Here is a 17,014-nt window from a genome sequence, read left to right as displayed (position 1 = left end):
GATTTACATTTTGTTTCTAATTCTGTGGGGAACTGAATAAGAGAAAGCAATCACACGATCGTTAAGTAACGAAGCTAGAAGTCGATCGGGAAGTGAGGACAACCTAACTGACGTGTGAGACTGGCTTAAGACACTAGAGACAAGTTGGAAATACGGTAGGAAATGGGGATAGTCACGACCAGAGAAGTATATTTCTAATAGACCAAATAACTACTCTGGTTTTGTTTTGATGTAAAACAAATTTGATTTAATAGGGTAGGTAGAGGGAAATCGGATCATGGGAGAAATCGGATTGGCTGAAAAGAAATCAGTTTTGCAGACACAAGAAATGAAGTTTTTGCATCATTGCGGTGTGCATTGTGCTGTCACATCTCAGAAGAAACGAGAACCGCCAGAACCCATTGTTTGTTTGGCGCCAGAAGAATTCCAGACTACATTGTTTCAAGTTGTGCATTTTCGTGCGGACAACAAAGCAGCTGATGTAAGTTTTCATTGTTGTGGAATAAGCTTCTATTCATTGCTTCTTAAGCAAATTTTATTTTCAATTGTAATATTTCATTGAATTAAGCATGCCTCACCAGATCTTGTGATAATTTTAAACAAAACACAGAAATCAGTGCCAACAAAAACTAGGTTTTTAATAAGGTGTATTTCAGGGTAAATCGGATCATTCGAATTCTCCTTTCTGTTTGATTGTTTTGAAATAACTGGAGGGATCCACTAGGCTATATTTATATTTTAATATAATCAGTCTGTCTATCTATGATCATCCGCAGCCTAATTTGGAGCACAGCACATGTGTACGTATGCTTTAATGTAGGCTATAGCAACGTTTTGTTTTGTTTCAGGTGCCTCGTAACTACATTCGGAAAACTGCTCATGGTCCTTATAGTTCCTGGTTGATTGTAGCTATGGAAGAAGCTTTCACTGCTGTTAGAGAAGGGCAATATTCAATACGGAAAGCCTCAAACGTGTTTGGTGTCCCATTTACAACCCTTCAAAGAAGAACTTCAGCGCCTGAAAATGTTCCAGTGCATAATGTTGGACGTCAACCAGTGATACCTCCAGACATTGAAGCAGCTCTAGTTGTGCGTCTAGTCTAACTGTCCAAAAGGAGATTTGGTTTGACACCGAGGAGCGTAGGTGAGTATGCCTATAAGTATGTGACTGAGCGAGGGATTCCAAACAATTTCAACGAGGAATCCGAAATGGCCGGCAATGATTGGTTTAATGGGTTTATGAAAAGACACCCGGAACTTTCTATTCGGAAAGCCGAAGGTCTTTCTCGTGCAAGAATGAATAGCATGACACGAGAAAATGTTTCGAACAGAAGAAAAGTGCACGGAAATCTATTCCTTCACTTTGTCTGACATCAGGTGAAAATTATCATTACCTCAACCCTGGGGATAAGAAGAAGAATGAGAAGGATAAGAGACAGGTTAAGCAAGGTGGAAAACCCGCATCGAGAAGTGAGAACAACGAAGCCTGGAGGTGTGGATTCTGCAGTCTTTCGTACTACGACAAAAAAAGTCACCAGGCTGGTGATTGGATACAGTGCCAGGCTTGCAAAGGGTGGTTCCATGAACGCTGTGTAAACGCCTTTGTAAAAAGCAGTTTATTTGTTGTATTTGTTTATCAAAATCTGTGTGATTCGATATACCCCACCGCCGATCCGATTTACCCGCAGAGGTGAGGTAAATCGGATCAGTGCACCACGTGCATTAAAGTTACAAATTAAAGTAATTTATACATTTGTCTAGTAGTTGAAGGTTTGCTTGTTCTTATGCATATAATTTCAATTGTAATAAAGGCACTGATATTCAATAAATAGAGTTTTTTTTAAAAAAAAGTGATCCGATTTCCCCCTACTTCCCCTACTAGAAATAAATTTTTGCCAACAAACGTTCTTTCGCCATTATAACAGGGCAACATCTATGGTGTTGTGGTAATGTAGAGACACTATCACCACCCTCGATTCTTTGAAGGAAAACTCCAGTGAAGAATCGAGGCTGATGTAACCGCGTAGTGGCGCGTCCCATATGTGTCTCGAGGATGTGAATTGGAAATTAAGATTTTAATATTACTACCAGCATGCTTCAAGGAAAACACATAAATATATATATTAACATGACTTTTATTACACCTCTGGTGATAACACATTTCAAAATATACTAAAGGTAACAAAAATCATTTTGAACCATTCTCTACTGTTTTACAAATCAGATCTAACGAACTCTACCTTTACATGAATGGCGTTAGTGTACGTGCAGTGTATCTGATCGGACTTGAGTGTCGCAGCCTTCCTGGTCGCTCTTGAACACTCGAACTCGTATCGCGCAGCACCAATCAGATCACGCATGACTTCATATCCATTTCTTATATTTAACCCCAGAGTTCGCTAGTTAACACAAATATTTTAAGGTCGCTTAACAAAAACATGGAGTAGTCTTAACACATTACATAGTGGCTTAGATCCCACTTTAAACTGTACTGCCATTCCAAATTAATCTCTCTGTGAATCTTCTGTAATTACTTTTTATTCTTAATTATCACACAAACTGGTTTTCGTTTTGAAAGTTTTGAGGATTCGGTTATTTCTATGTCAATTATTTTAGTATCTCTTTGTTCGTTCTCTCTTCTCTTTCTCCATGTTTATGTCTCATTTCTTCGTTTCTCTCTCTCTTTGTGTGTGTGTGTTTATATATATATATATCTTCCTTTCTCCCCTTCTCTATCGCTGCTCTCTTACATACCTGCTTTGCTTGTACGGCCCTTCTAGATTTTGATTTTTGTTTCCTAATTTAGTTATCTGCTTATCTGCTTACTTTCTCTGTACTTCACCACTTCTTTTATGTTGCTGTTCTCTGTTTCATTTTCTTTTTTATCTATTTCCCTTCTTCCTAATCTTCTTTATCTCTCTCTCTTTCTCTCCCTCCCCCTCTCTCTCCATGTGCGACTCATTTCTATATTTCCCCCTCTTTCATACCCTTCCTTATTTCTCTCTGCCACTTATTTGTTATTTTTCTTTTTTATGTCATTCTCTCTCTCCCTCTCTCCCCCTCTCTCCCCCTCTCTCCTGACTTAATTCTCTTCCTTTCTCCCGTTCTCTATCGCTTCTCTCTTTCATATTTATTGTTTTCTCTCTCTCTCTTAAACGTATATTTTTTTCTGATGACACTTACGAACACAACCTTTGGAGTTTGACTCCATATGGGTGCCCGCATGGCGACATACGTAGCACATATTAGGAGCTCATTGCAGTACAAACTAACATGATTGAACAGTTGGTTAGAAAATCCTGCATGGGGCGAAATTTTGATTTGCCAGTCTAATTAATACCCGCCGTTTCACAGTAAACGAAGCTCCAATTTGTTGCTTTCCACCTATATTTTCCAACATTTCAGTGAGAAAACTGCGAAACAGAACATTTCTTCCCTTTGCTGAAACAAGCAATTTTCATTTTCAGCGATGCACTCATTCATTAAGTAACAATCGATATTCTTGTTGTTCATTACAATTAGTCACTGAATACTTAATAGACATGGCTGAATGTGCCATATTTAATTAAATCAGACTGCATTCTCTTCTTTAGGAACAATGAATTCAACACGAACACAAAACAACAGAATTTTTTTATGGGATTTAAAGGTTCAGTACGCTATTGTTAATCTAGCATTTGTCCCATTCTGCAAAGATGATTACAAAATCCACGATATCGATTTGCATGTCTTTAATCCTCCGCGCTCCGACCCATTAACTAATGGACGGCCAAAGAGGATGGCTTTAAGCACTAATTTCTCTTGCCACCAGCCTCTGTCTTGCTCTGCGATGGTTGTATTCGGCTAAGCCTTTTTATCTGCCGACTAATGAAGGAAATGAACAGTTTTCATCCTGCTGATAAAGCAAGAACTAAGAGGAGATAAGCTCTCCAATCCTGACTTGTCAATTTTGTCACCGTTGTACGAGCTCCGGACCGAGCAATGCTCTCGCTTACTATCCCACGGCGACACCTTTGTTAATGTCCAGTCCTGACTAAGTAAGGAGAGTTTGCATTGCCCTTATCGGCGCTCATGAGGTAGTGGTTAGAGAACTTTGTCATCCTCGCCGTTGTAATTCCTAGTGTCAATTTCAAATTAATTTTAAGGTGGGATGGCTTAACAGAAATAATATGTTATCTAGTGGTCTCTCGGTGGCTGTTGTGTTCTTAGTGTCCATCCATCAGTTTGGTGTAGTTACAATGTCATCTTCATCGTCTCGATGATATATAAGAAGTATCCTTATGGGGAGAAAGAACTCAATTTCTATTCTGGTTATTTTACTCGGTTTTGGGTTGGTCGCGATAACAAGGATCAGTAGTGACCAGGGTTCGAACCTGAGACAATTTAGCAGCGCATTACACTGACCACTCCGTCACGGAGGCCGGCTATTCAACGTAGTCGCACTGGAGGTGTACGAGGCTTTCTGTAGTGTATATTGCTCTGTAGTGTTAGTATTTGTGTTTTGTGAGTTGCCTACATATGTTCCTGATCAACCCTTCATCCATTTATATGATCACCATCCATCGAAGCGAGTTTAGCAACGTAGCAGAAATCGACGCAAAAAATTGGTTCAATTAGCCCATACAAGCCCCTCCAGGGAACGCCTCCTTATAGTAGCACTGACTGTGCGGGCGGAGGGGTTTGCGTGCTTTGTTGAGGCTGAGAGCTATGCCAGCGGTAGATTTTCTACCAGCAGGGTCACCCATGCTGGACAGGTCTCGGAAGAGAAGCCAGACTAAGGCGTTCTGCAACGTCCCATCTTATCTATTGTATCCTATCCCAATATTCCTATCTAGTCCCTAACTCCGTCCTCAGGGTTACGAGGGGGATGGAGCGGATTCCTCAGTCGTAGTGATGGCAACCGTTCTAAAGGAGCAAACCTGATACAAACCCTGGTCCTCCAGGTTGGGGGTTGAGCATGGGGCTAACGACCCTATCCCATAAAACAAACATTGTTATTGAACTCAGAAACAATGATAGCCGGACGGATTCTATGGAAAGACACAGGCATGCTAAAGGACTACGTAAACTGAAGAATGATATATACCTGGCCACATGGAATGTTAGAACATAAAGTAAACCAGGTGCATTGCAAAACCTAAAGGAGGAAATCAAGAAATACAGAATATTAGTAGCGGCATTGCAGGAGATCAGGTGGCAAGGAAATGGAATGTTATCTACTGGGGATTATACATTAATGTATAGTGGAAGCAGTGAAAGTACAAGAGGTGGCACAGGATTCCTACTAAACAATAAATATAAAACTGTAGTAAAGAACAACTTCAAACCAATAAATGAGAGGCTATGTACGCTGAGAATGAAAGCCAAGTTCTTCAACATTACCTTAGTATGTGTATATGCCCCAACGGAAGAGGCAGAAGAAGGTGAAAAGGATGGATTCTACCAGCAGCTGGATCAGGTAATCGATCGTATACCAAAACATGACATTAAGATAATAATGGGAGACTTTAATGCCAAGTTTGGACGCGAAGAAGCATTCCAAGACACTATAGGAAAGGAAAGTTTACATGAAATTTCAAATGATAATGGTTTGAGATTGATAGATCTGGCTATGTGTAACTTAATGGTCATTAGAAGCACTTGGCATCAAAGGAAGAACGCAAGGAAAATGACATGGTGTTCACCAGATGGTGTAACACAAAACCAAATTGACCACATGCTGATAGACAGAAGACATGCCTCTGATATACTACAAGTAGATAGCTGTCGAGGAGCAGACAGTGATTCGGACCATTACTTAGTACGCATTAAATACAGACAGAGAATAGCTACATATAGGGATGGAAGAAGAGCGAAGGTGACCTCAAGGTATGATGATGAGAAGTTAAACAGAGATGAAGCCATTGCCAAACAATTCCTTTTAATGGTAGGCAACCAACTTCAACAAAGAAGTCAAAGGTGGGAAAGCAAAAGTATTAAAGGGAAATGGAGTATAATAAAGGAGATCCTACATGAAACAGCACAGAAAGTGCTGGGAGAGAAGACGAAGATCCGAAGAGGTAAATGGTTTGATGAGAAATGTAGAACAGCAAAAAATGAAAGAAATGAGGCACGAAAGAGAATGCTTAATAGGAAAACAAGATATAACACAGAACAATATAGAATTAAAAGAAAGGAAGCAGACTGTGTGTGCAGGAGAAAGAAACGATGTTTTGAGAAAGAGTGGATTGAGGAACTTGAAGAATATAATAGTGATCAGCAAGTAAGGAAAATGTATGTGAGGGTGAAGGATATAAGGAAAGGCTTCCAACCGAAGACAGCTTTCTGTAAAGACCAAATAGGAAACCTAATAGGCGGGAAAAATGAGATCTTAGAGAGATGGGCAGAATACTTCAGTCAGCTACTTAATGTGGAAGATGGGTTCCAAGATCTAGAATTGAGTGATGAAGAGGAGTACCCAGAGGAGGACCATGATGACGAAACCGGAACATCTTCAACACTAGAAGAAGTTCGAACAGCTATTAAGTCTCTTAAGAATAACAAAGCCCCAGGGATTGATAATATCACTGCTGAAATGGTTAAGAACGGAGGAAATCAACTAATAAAGTATATACACAAATTGTTATCTGATGTATGGGAACATGAACAAATGCCCGATCAATGGAGTATGGCAATAATATGCCCTATACGTAAAAAGAACAATAAAACCTGCTGTGAGAACTATAGAGGTATAGCCCTACTGAGCGTAATATACAAAGTGCTTGCAAAGATCCTAGCAGGAAGATTGTCACCACTGACTGAGGGAATAATAGGGGATTATCAGTGTGGTTTTAGACCAAACAGATCCACTACGGATCAAATCTTTATGGTCAGGCAGATAATGGAGAAATGTTATGAATATAACATTAATATTCATCAGTTATTTATAGACTTTAAGCAGGCATATGACAGTATCATACGAGGAAAATTGTATGAGGCAATGAAGGAGCTAGGGATCTCAAGCAAGCTAATAAGATTAACCAGAATGACGCTTAGGGGTACTAAATGCAAGGTGAAGGTTGAAGGAGAGCTCACAAGGGAATTTGCAGTGAACCAAGGTTTGAGACAAGGAGATGTGTTATCTACGATATTATTCAATATAGCTTTAGAAAAGATCATGAGAAGAGTGGGTCAAGGGTGTAACCCAGGAGGAACTCTCTTCAACAGAGTGAACCAAAATCTAGCATATGCTGATGACATTGATATGATGGCACGAAGATTGCAAGAAGTGAAGGAAGGACTGGAAAGATTGGAGAACGCAGCTAGTGAGATGGGACTCCAAATAGACCAACCCAAGACTAAATACATGTTCTCAGCGCGAAATATGGAATTCAGGGAAGACCAATATATATACAACTTAATGGAGGCACCTATGAAAAATGCAAAAGTTTTAAATATCTTGGAACATTAGTTACCATGGATAATAATATTAAGGAGGAAATAAAAGCAAGAATTGCAGCTGTTAATCGAAGCTATTTCTCACTGTTAAGAGTTTTCAAATCTCGCAGCCTGAGTAGAAATTTGAAAATCAAAGTATATCAGCTAGTCGTAAAGCCAGTGGTGACATATGGAGCAGAGACATGGACTTTGGTGCAAGCAGATGAAGAACTTTTGCGAAGATGGGAAAGAAGGATACTGAGGAAAATATACGGGCCAGTAAATGAGAATGGACAATGGCGAATAAGGAGAAACGATGAAATTAGAGCACTCTACAAAAAACCAGATATAGTTTCCGATATAAGAAGCATGAGACTGAGGTGGCTAGGACATGTGGAAAGAATGCCTGAAGACAGAGCGGTTAAAAAGGTCTATAAAGGACACCAGGAGGGAAAAGATTAAGAGGAAGGCAAGGAAAAGATTGTTGGAGGACGTTGAGGAGGACCTTAGGAGGATGGGAGTAAGACGGTGGAGACGTCGAGCAGAAGACAGAAGAGAATGGGCTATCATTGTGAGAGAGGCCAAGGCCCTTTAGGGGCTGTAGCAGCCAAGGAGTAAGTAAGTAAGTAAGCCCATACAAGGCAGAACAGCCACGTAAAATATGACATAAAAATACCTACAAAAATGCATTACTGCGAACTGAGTAATGAAACTAGCCTTAACAAAAACTCTCTGAAATAATATCCGTTTCGTTGACTCATATCTTAAGATAATATCGTCTGTTCTGTGAAAGCTTATCAACACTGTTATCTACATCTCTACCTGTTCCTTTAAACTAAAATAATTGTTATCTGATAGTGGATATTGAGGGGTACAACGCTACTCTGCCATTCCTTGAGAAGATTTTGGGTGCAGAGTGTGTTTTGCCTCTACCTCCGACTGCATTTATTAAATAATAGATACTCGAAGTAAAGTAACCACCAACAAATACGATGCAGTGAATGGTTATTCGTCATCTACAGGGTCTTCATTTGGTTATTGTGCCACTAGAACGAGGCTCGTGTACCACTTGGAAGCACGCCGCTTTTCGGCGAAATCGGATGTACGTATCCCCTGAACTCAAAAGCATAGCGCATTTGGTAGTTTTCCAAGCCCAAGTTTCGTCAATTTTCTCCTCTGTAATGAAACCGCGACTTATTTTCGGCATCTTGTCGAGAATAGATCAACATGATAGAACACGATAACCAACAGTATTTCTGTGTAGAGCAGGAACACCATGCTCTTTAAAATCGCCCGTAGTATGTTTTGACATGAGAATTGTAAATAAAATTATTTTATATAGAGTGTACTTAAGTTGTGGCATTATAATAATACTAATAACACGTATCAACACTAAATAATCAACACTTATCGGTTATCATTTTAGCAAACTACACAGAATGTAGACATAACACAGGCAGGCGGACAGAGAGGTTCCCTTTTCCGATGGCACGGAATCCCTTTTCGATAATATGTTGTGTGATCAATAAGGACAAATTGAACTGGAATTTTTTGAGGCAAAAATAGAAAGAGGCGCTCTTACATGCATCTACAATCAGAATAACTCCTGTTCTGCCGTGTGCTTAATTGACGAAAACTCTAGACTTGGAAAGGTACTAAATGCGCTTCAGTTGAGGGTATGTGCATAGTCGGATAGATTCCGCCGGCAAGCGGCGTGCTTCCAACCGCTACGTGGGCCTCGTTCTAGTGGCACAATAATCAAATAAACATGCTGTAGTGTATACCCACAATGCTATGCTATTGCTTTCTAATGGAACTGTCCTATTTCAATGGTTCGTAGCCTACAATATTAAGTGTTTTGGAACTCTCTTGGCAGTCATCTACTTCAATGCGTAAGTTCCAAAGGGTTGTCTGAGTGAAGACATTCCAAATTGTTCCCCATACACGGAACTCGGCACTCAAGAACTTCTAAAATTCATGATACGTGCTCCAAATCACTGTGACAAAAAAATAATCTGACGGCAACACAGTGGGAATTACTTACACCCAAAAGAAGTGCTAATGTTCCATTCCATTGCGTTCCATCAGCCAACAATAACCATAGATATTGTCAATTACAGGATATTCGTGCCATTTTTTAAGAGGGGGAGAAAGAAAAACGCGAAACGCTTTGGATAATGTGCCTGAACATTATCCCCCAAATACAGTAACGGTAGGGCGACAATTCGGGATATCTCCAGTCACAACCCATCTCTCCCTCTCTCTCTCTCTCTCTTTGAGGAAGGATCCGGGAGATTTTTCGAAGGAAATGACAAGGAACGTTGCTTCTTCAAATCTGGTCTTTCCAGGAGGAAATGGCGTAGAGTTTCTAACGTCAAGCTTCTGGAAAAGATGCGCCGGATGTCACGTGGTAATATCTGCGGCTGCACTGCGGGTGAATGGAATCCTCTCCTTGAGGTTGGGAAATAAGATAGACGCGAAAAGTCGTACCGAAGATTTTTCCTTGCTGCTTCTTATCCCGCAACGTTTACCAGAGGATCTCTTCCTGTATCTCCCATTGTAAACATTATTTAGTTTGCTGCTGTGGATTGGTTAGAGTAATCGCACTCGTTTTGAGCCAAGTACTTTCAAACCTGATCTGTGACCGAGCACATTAAGTAGACACACGGTCATGTCGCAGAGGTTATGGGTTCGAGTCCCTGTTTGTATGTCTGTGCGTCAGTAGATGGAAACTATGGATTCTAGCACCTCTTTGAGCCAATTCATTTTTTGCTATCTAACTAACTAACTCTCTAGCCTTCTTGAACCCGAAGGTTCATGGCTGCAGCAACACAGGCTTTCCACCTGTCCCTATCCTGAGCAATATCTATAGACTCTTTTCCATCCCTACCAATCTCCTTTAGGTTCATTTGTTTGCTATCTTGAAGCTAAAATTGCCCTATTTGATGTATCACGACTCAAAATCTTTCATCTAAAGCTTAAACACGTGTAAAGGGAAGAAGCGATACTATATCTCGAGACATGTAAACTCGGGCTGAGCCGAGTATCGGTATCGGTATCGGAAGTACCGGTTGAATTTTATTTACCGATACCGGTCTTTACTTTTCCAGCGTTTTGATCGTTTGCGGGGGGTCAGCAAAAAGTTTCGTGGAGTCTTGTTATCTTGGAAGTTATGCACAAATGGGAGTTTCAATTAATTTTATACCAATATTAGGTGAAAATACTCTATTTTGTGATATTTTTATATTCTGATTTTTAAAAATATTTTAAAGTAAAACTCGGGTAAATAGTTGCTTATAATTGGAGCGGAATACTAATATTGATATATTGAACAACTGTTAATTGCTACAGGGTGGCCCCAAAAAGGTTACCGAAATGTAGAACAGTTGTATTATGTTTTAGTTAGCTGTATTTGGACCACCCTGTACAATTTTGAAGTATCGGTATAGGTTAGAGTTTTGTTATCGGTATTGGTATCGGTTAAAACTAGTATCGGCTCAACCCCTAATGATAACCTATCCTACGGCCCTGGGCGCAGTGCTTCTCCCTCCGTGCAACTTACGCATATTACCACCCATCTACAACTTTCGCTCATTTAGCCTAACTGGTAATTTATCGCCCATGCTACTGTATATATCATACTGATGCTACCTTAACTAAAGGGCTCCGATATCAAACTACAAAGGAGCCACGAAACAGCGTTCTTCAACGACTTAATAATTTTCAAGATATCTTTAAATCTTCAAAAAACGTTTTACATAATTTGGCGTGCAATTACAATTGCACAAAAATTATGCAATTTTTGTTCAGTTACACCTTCTTCTTTATATTCTTCATCAAATATTGCTAAAATGACTGATGTATTATGAAAACTAGGTTAATGAAGGGCATTTACTTTTTTAATAAAATATTATTATATCTTAATAAATTTAGGTCTCCAAAGTTTATGAAAAATCATCTTCTTTCGTGGGCCTTGAGGACAATGCTAAACCTGAGAGTAGTCTCTTTAACTTCAGTTGGAACCAAAAAACATTCTCTTTTTTTCATTTTTGTGTATTTTCCGGCCTTTTTTTGGCCTTTAGGCCCATTTCCAGTATTTTTTTTTTGCGTTTTCGTTTAATTTTTAAATCCGTTTTTAATTTATTTTTGTTTCTCCTTTTTTTTGTTTCGTGAATTTTAAATGCATTTACTACACTAACGTACATAATTAAATTCCCTAAAATGGTATTCTCAGCAGGTGCGCCATTAATTGTAAATATGGTCAATGCAAAAGCACAATGTTATTTTTAAATGAACTCTTTGGCCATAAATTAAATAATAAATTGTTGTAAATTTATTTTTCCTCCAGCAAACTTAAAATGCTCTTGCTTGCCACTGTTATCATTTAATCTTTTGTATTAAATGATATTAGTCACAATATAGTAAATTACAATCTGATGTAAGCGAAACAAAATGGTATTTTCAGATACTGACTAACTACTGTATCGTAGAAGGTTCACTCTGAAAGGAATTCAATGGCTTATGCAGAGAAACCTTGCGGTGTATTTAATGTAACCTTAAAGCAAAAATGTAGAAAACGTTATTAGGACTTCATTGCTTTTTTCCCCTTTGCTTCGGTAGTTTGAATCACCAAACAACGCGTCTTATCGAATTTTACAACTACTCTTGTAATTTGTGAAAAATCAAGGTTTCAATTTAAAAACTCAATATGCTGACCAAGACAGAAAATTTATTTTATTAAAAAACAAACTAAACGTAACGTTTCAACCTTCTAGCAAGGTCTTCTTCAGACTCAGTACCCAGTACAAGTGAAACAAGGTACAAAACAGGAAGATATATATACACACAGAAATCACTCCCCTCCAGACACAAGATTACTAGAAAGTTGTTTTCTCTCTAGAACATTCCAGCAGGTGGCCTTCCCTTTCATCTGACAGGCGATTTTGAAAATCATTTCCTTTCTTCTGGAAAGTGGTTGGACTCTTTATCTCACGTTCTTTGTTCTTATCCTTTCTTTCTTCATTCCTCTTTGTTCTTCTCTCCTCTTTCGCTCTTGTCGTTTCCGCTCTTTCTAACATTTTCTTCCATTCTTTCTTTATCTTGAGTCCCCCATTCCAGTTAATTGTGCCTTCTTGTCCTTTCTTCTCTATTTCCTTGGCCTCCTTCCATTTTCTTAATAGTACTCTCTTCTCCCTTCCTATCTGCTTAGCCTCATTCCACTCTATGTCATGTCAAGAAAGAAAGGATAAGAAAAAAGAACGTGAGATAAGGAGTCCTACCACTTTCCAGATGAAAGGAAATGTTTTTCAAAATCGCCTGTCAGATGAAAGGGAAGGCCACCTGCTGGAATGTTCTAGAGAGAAAACAACTTTCTAATAATCTTGTGTCTGGAGGGGAGTGATTTCTGTGTTTATATATATATATATATTCCTGTTTTGTACCTTGTTTCATTTGTACTGGGTACAGAGTCTGAAGAAGACCTTGCTAGAAAGTTGAAACGGTACGTTTAGTTTATGTTTTAATATAAAATAAATTTTCTGCCTTGGCCAGCATATTGAGTTTTTCATATCATGGAAACAAGGCTTAATGGTGTTATAATTTCAATTTAAGAGCCAAAATTATTTATAGGTAATAATTCAGTAATGCCTTTCTACAGGTCATGTTTAAAAATTTTTTAGGTGATCAAATTTTGAGCCCTAGTAATAATGCATTTGCGAATTATTTTTTGGTCTATTGAATAATTTTTGTATACCTGATAGGAAGCCGGTCTCATTTCACAAGTGTCATTTCTATGTAAATTATCGTCCCAGAAAATGAATTTCTTAGAGAATGGCCTTCACATTGAGAAATTCTTTAATCGCCAATATCTTGTAAAAGTCTAAGAAGGCTTGATGTATCCATGTTAGAAGCAACAATTTTTTTTTGGTGGGCTACCTTGGTGTCCATAGGACCATCTTGGTCCAACCTCAGTTGGTACATACTTCTCTTCTCTCTTCTAATGCGCTACAGCTATTTACGGGCTTTGGCCTGCTAATTACATTATTTTCTATTCAACACACTATTTCTCCAGTTTTGAATCTTCATGCACCTTACTTAATTTCTAACGTCATCTATTTATCTAATCTTGGGCCTTCCTTCTGATCTTGTAGAAATAGGTTTCCATCTCTAGTTGTAAATTCGTCTTACAATTCTTTCTTTGGACATTCTTTCAGTGTGACCCAACCGACACAATCTTTGAGCTTTGATATATCTTCGTATTTTCTTATATTTTATTAATATATGAAGCTCTTTGTTTGTTTTCAATCTCCGCATGCAATTAGACTGTCTAGTCATCAGTTTCCGAATTATATCCTCTTTGAGCACCAAGATTGAGCCATACGTAACAACAGGTTTTATTATGGATTGGTACAGTTTTAATTTTGTTTTCCTGGAAACGAATTTAGAATGGTTTGATTGATTGATTTGCTTTATTTTACTTCGCTTTTGTGCCACTTTTGGCTAATTTGCGAAGATGAAGATGAGTGATGACATGATTTTATTGGTGAATGTACACTCACAAACATCCATGCTCAGGCCGGGATTCGAACCCGGGACCCCTCCGCCATGGTGCCGGATAATTTAGAATGGAATATCTTCTTTTTTGGTATGCATATACATTATCATCATAAACATCCTCTACAGAGCCTTCTTAAAATTTCTTTCTTTTTCCGATACCTCCCACTTTTTTTTGAGATATTGACGAATAAACAATTATTAGATTCCCTCCTAAAATTTGTCTCTTTATAAGGGTTAAAATAATGTATATAACGTTGTACAGTATGTTACGATGATTAAAACAGCACAAGGTGATTCTCTTTTGTTGATAACTCTTAGGACACAAACCCCTGAGGCTTAGTGATGACTCGTATTTTGAACTTTACTTGACTTACAAGCCCATGGTAATTTGTGAATATGTCGGTTTGGTTACCCGTTCCACACAGGGTGTCTCACTATTGGTTTCTTATGACGTGGCTACTATATCCAGGATTCCATCGTTGCAACTATCAATTTCATGTACACACACACACACACACACACACACACACCCACCCACACACACACACACACACACACACATATATATATATATATATATATATATATATATATATATATATATAATTAGAAGTGAAGAGAGGGGGAAATAAAATCCTAGCAACCAGGAGCACCTAACAAAATTTTCTGGTTAATGTACGTTACGCGTCATCTCTTTGTTTCACAACTGCTGGCGCTGTAATCATAATCACCCCTTACCGATGAGTTTCTTTCTTCAGTGCCATGGCCCGTGGAACATCTTCTTTGCAAACACGGGAGTTAGTAGAAAGTGCAGTTATGGAGGAACTTTCCAGGCAGGGAGACTACCATTCGACGTACCTTGCCCTCAACTTACACTCCAAGATCAATCCACAGATAATGCGATAAGCGCTTTACCATTCCTTGCAAACACACATCCCGCGGAGTGCCTCCCGTTAAGCCCCGTTCCCAGTTGCTTGAAATTTACCAGCGCCTGGCACCTCCAAGCGGAGGATCCTCTGAACTTCTTGAGAGACAGCAATAGCTTTGCTGCCTGAACTCAATGTCTGCCTATTACCTTTGTCTGTGACTGCACTGCAGGAAACCAATACTAAGAAATAAATTGAGACACTTGTGTAAAAACCAGTATGTTAATCTCTTTATTCGAAGTATATTGAGAACAAAGGAAAACTTACAATCTTTGAGAAAAACTTTTTTTTTTGCACCACGTCTTTCCCACAGGAAACAGGTACTACATATAGATGTGTATTGTGGTCCGATCTTTCGCTCACATCACCTTTTGACAAAAAAAAATCAAATAACACGTCTACCATATTCGAATTAACATATACACTGATATATATATATTACTCTTGTTAGACCTATCCTTATCACAGCCATTTTAAAATTTCCTGTTGGACTCCTCAACTGAGGCAATATTGAAACAACAATCAATTTCAAACAATGCACCGGTTGAGGTTACATAACATTTCCATATCAAATACTGCAAGGAGGTGCAACATTTCCTTCCATAAAGACATTATAATAAATTTGCATTGTTCTGAATATGAATAAATTCTCCCAGAAATTTTTAACGATTTTCTGTGATTCGTCACGTTAACTTTTACAGATTGGGATTCATGAATGCTGAAATTTCATAAATGTAATTTGAATCCTAATTTTTCGTGCATGCAGTCAGACGAAATGAAGACTAAAATTGGTAAACGCTGTAAGTGCCACAATAATTTAAACACTGTTTAAACTGTGAAATGTGCCATGCTTTATAATGTGGTAAACATGAAATGTGGCTGGTAGCCCTCTAAGTAGTTCAAAGGGCGTGCACTAGTGTGCACGTTCTTACGGACTGATGTGCGGAACGATGAGATTTCCCAGCACTTTACTTTACAACATTTACCACTTTTAGTTCTCAAATATTTTTTTTAATTTCTAGCTCGATTACATGCTTTAGTAGGATAGAGTGAATGTATGTGTTCAATTAAGTATAAGTATGTTTTAATTGTATTTTCCTTATTTTTACGTCGCTATTTTGTCTCTTTTAGGTTAATCGGGATGAATGATGATTAGTTGTCATTGACCAAAAGTTCCTTGAAGTCCTCTTGTTCCAGATTCGAACTCTGACCATCGCAATGTCACTGGGTTTGTCCCTTCATTCATTTAATCAGTTCATAATTCATCGTCGTCGTCGTCGGTATTAACCAAAGATGTAAAAAGTGACGTAAAATAATGAAAATATAAAGAAAAGAAAGAGAAAGAACCCGGGATCTCTTGAATAGAATGCGAGTCACTATGCGAATGGTTAGGTCCCTAGAGATGGTCTCCTGCGTAGCCAAAAGGTTAGCGCCAGTGATGTGCCGTATACTATACGTTTACGTCTACATGCGTTGTCTACACGTAATCTACGCGTAGATTACATTGGGTTGTAGTTTACATAGACAATCTAAAGAACATTAAAATTAATCTTCAAGCCCTTCATGAAAGGAAAGTGACATTTTCAACCATATTGGTTCCTAACGAACTGACAAGAACCCTATCTACAACAAAATTTATCTTCTCTTCTATCATCAACTATGAAAGAAGGTAAATTGTATGCAAAAAAAGCAACAGATGGCAGTCGTGAGGCAAAAGTAGTCTTTTTCTCATAAAACACTAGAATATTTCCTATGTTATGTTTTTTCCCTAGGTGAGAAATTGTTCGAATTTGCAAGGAATACTATGAAAGGTTCTTCTCACACATTACCAACTGATACGCAGTATAATTTTGTTTTACTTCCACAGCGCTCTTTACTAAGTTATAATCTTTCGCCATGTTATTTACATAGATTACGTCATCTACTGTGTAAAATAGTCTACGTGTAGAACGTGGATTATCGTTGTTTACGCGTAGAAGCACATCACTGGTTGGCGCCCTCACCTTTGGTGCGACCGGTACATTCTGCGTTGTAAGGATAATTGGGAAGCTACTTGAAAATAAGAAGAAGCGGCTCCGGTCACGAAAGCCAGAAAACATCGGCGATGAGACTCGATGT

Source organism: Lepisma saccharinum, chromosome 4 (genome assembly GCF_977018435.1).
Source record: "Lepisma saccharinum chromosome 4, izLepSacc3.1, whole genome shotgun sequence".
In the NCBI taxonomy this organism is placed as follows: domain Eukaryota; kingdom Metazoa; phylum Arthropoda; class Insecta; order Zygentoma; family Lepismatidae; genus Lepisma; species Lepisma saccharinum.
Note: the sequence above shows the minus strand (reverse complement) of the source record.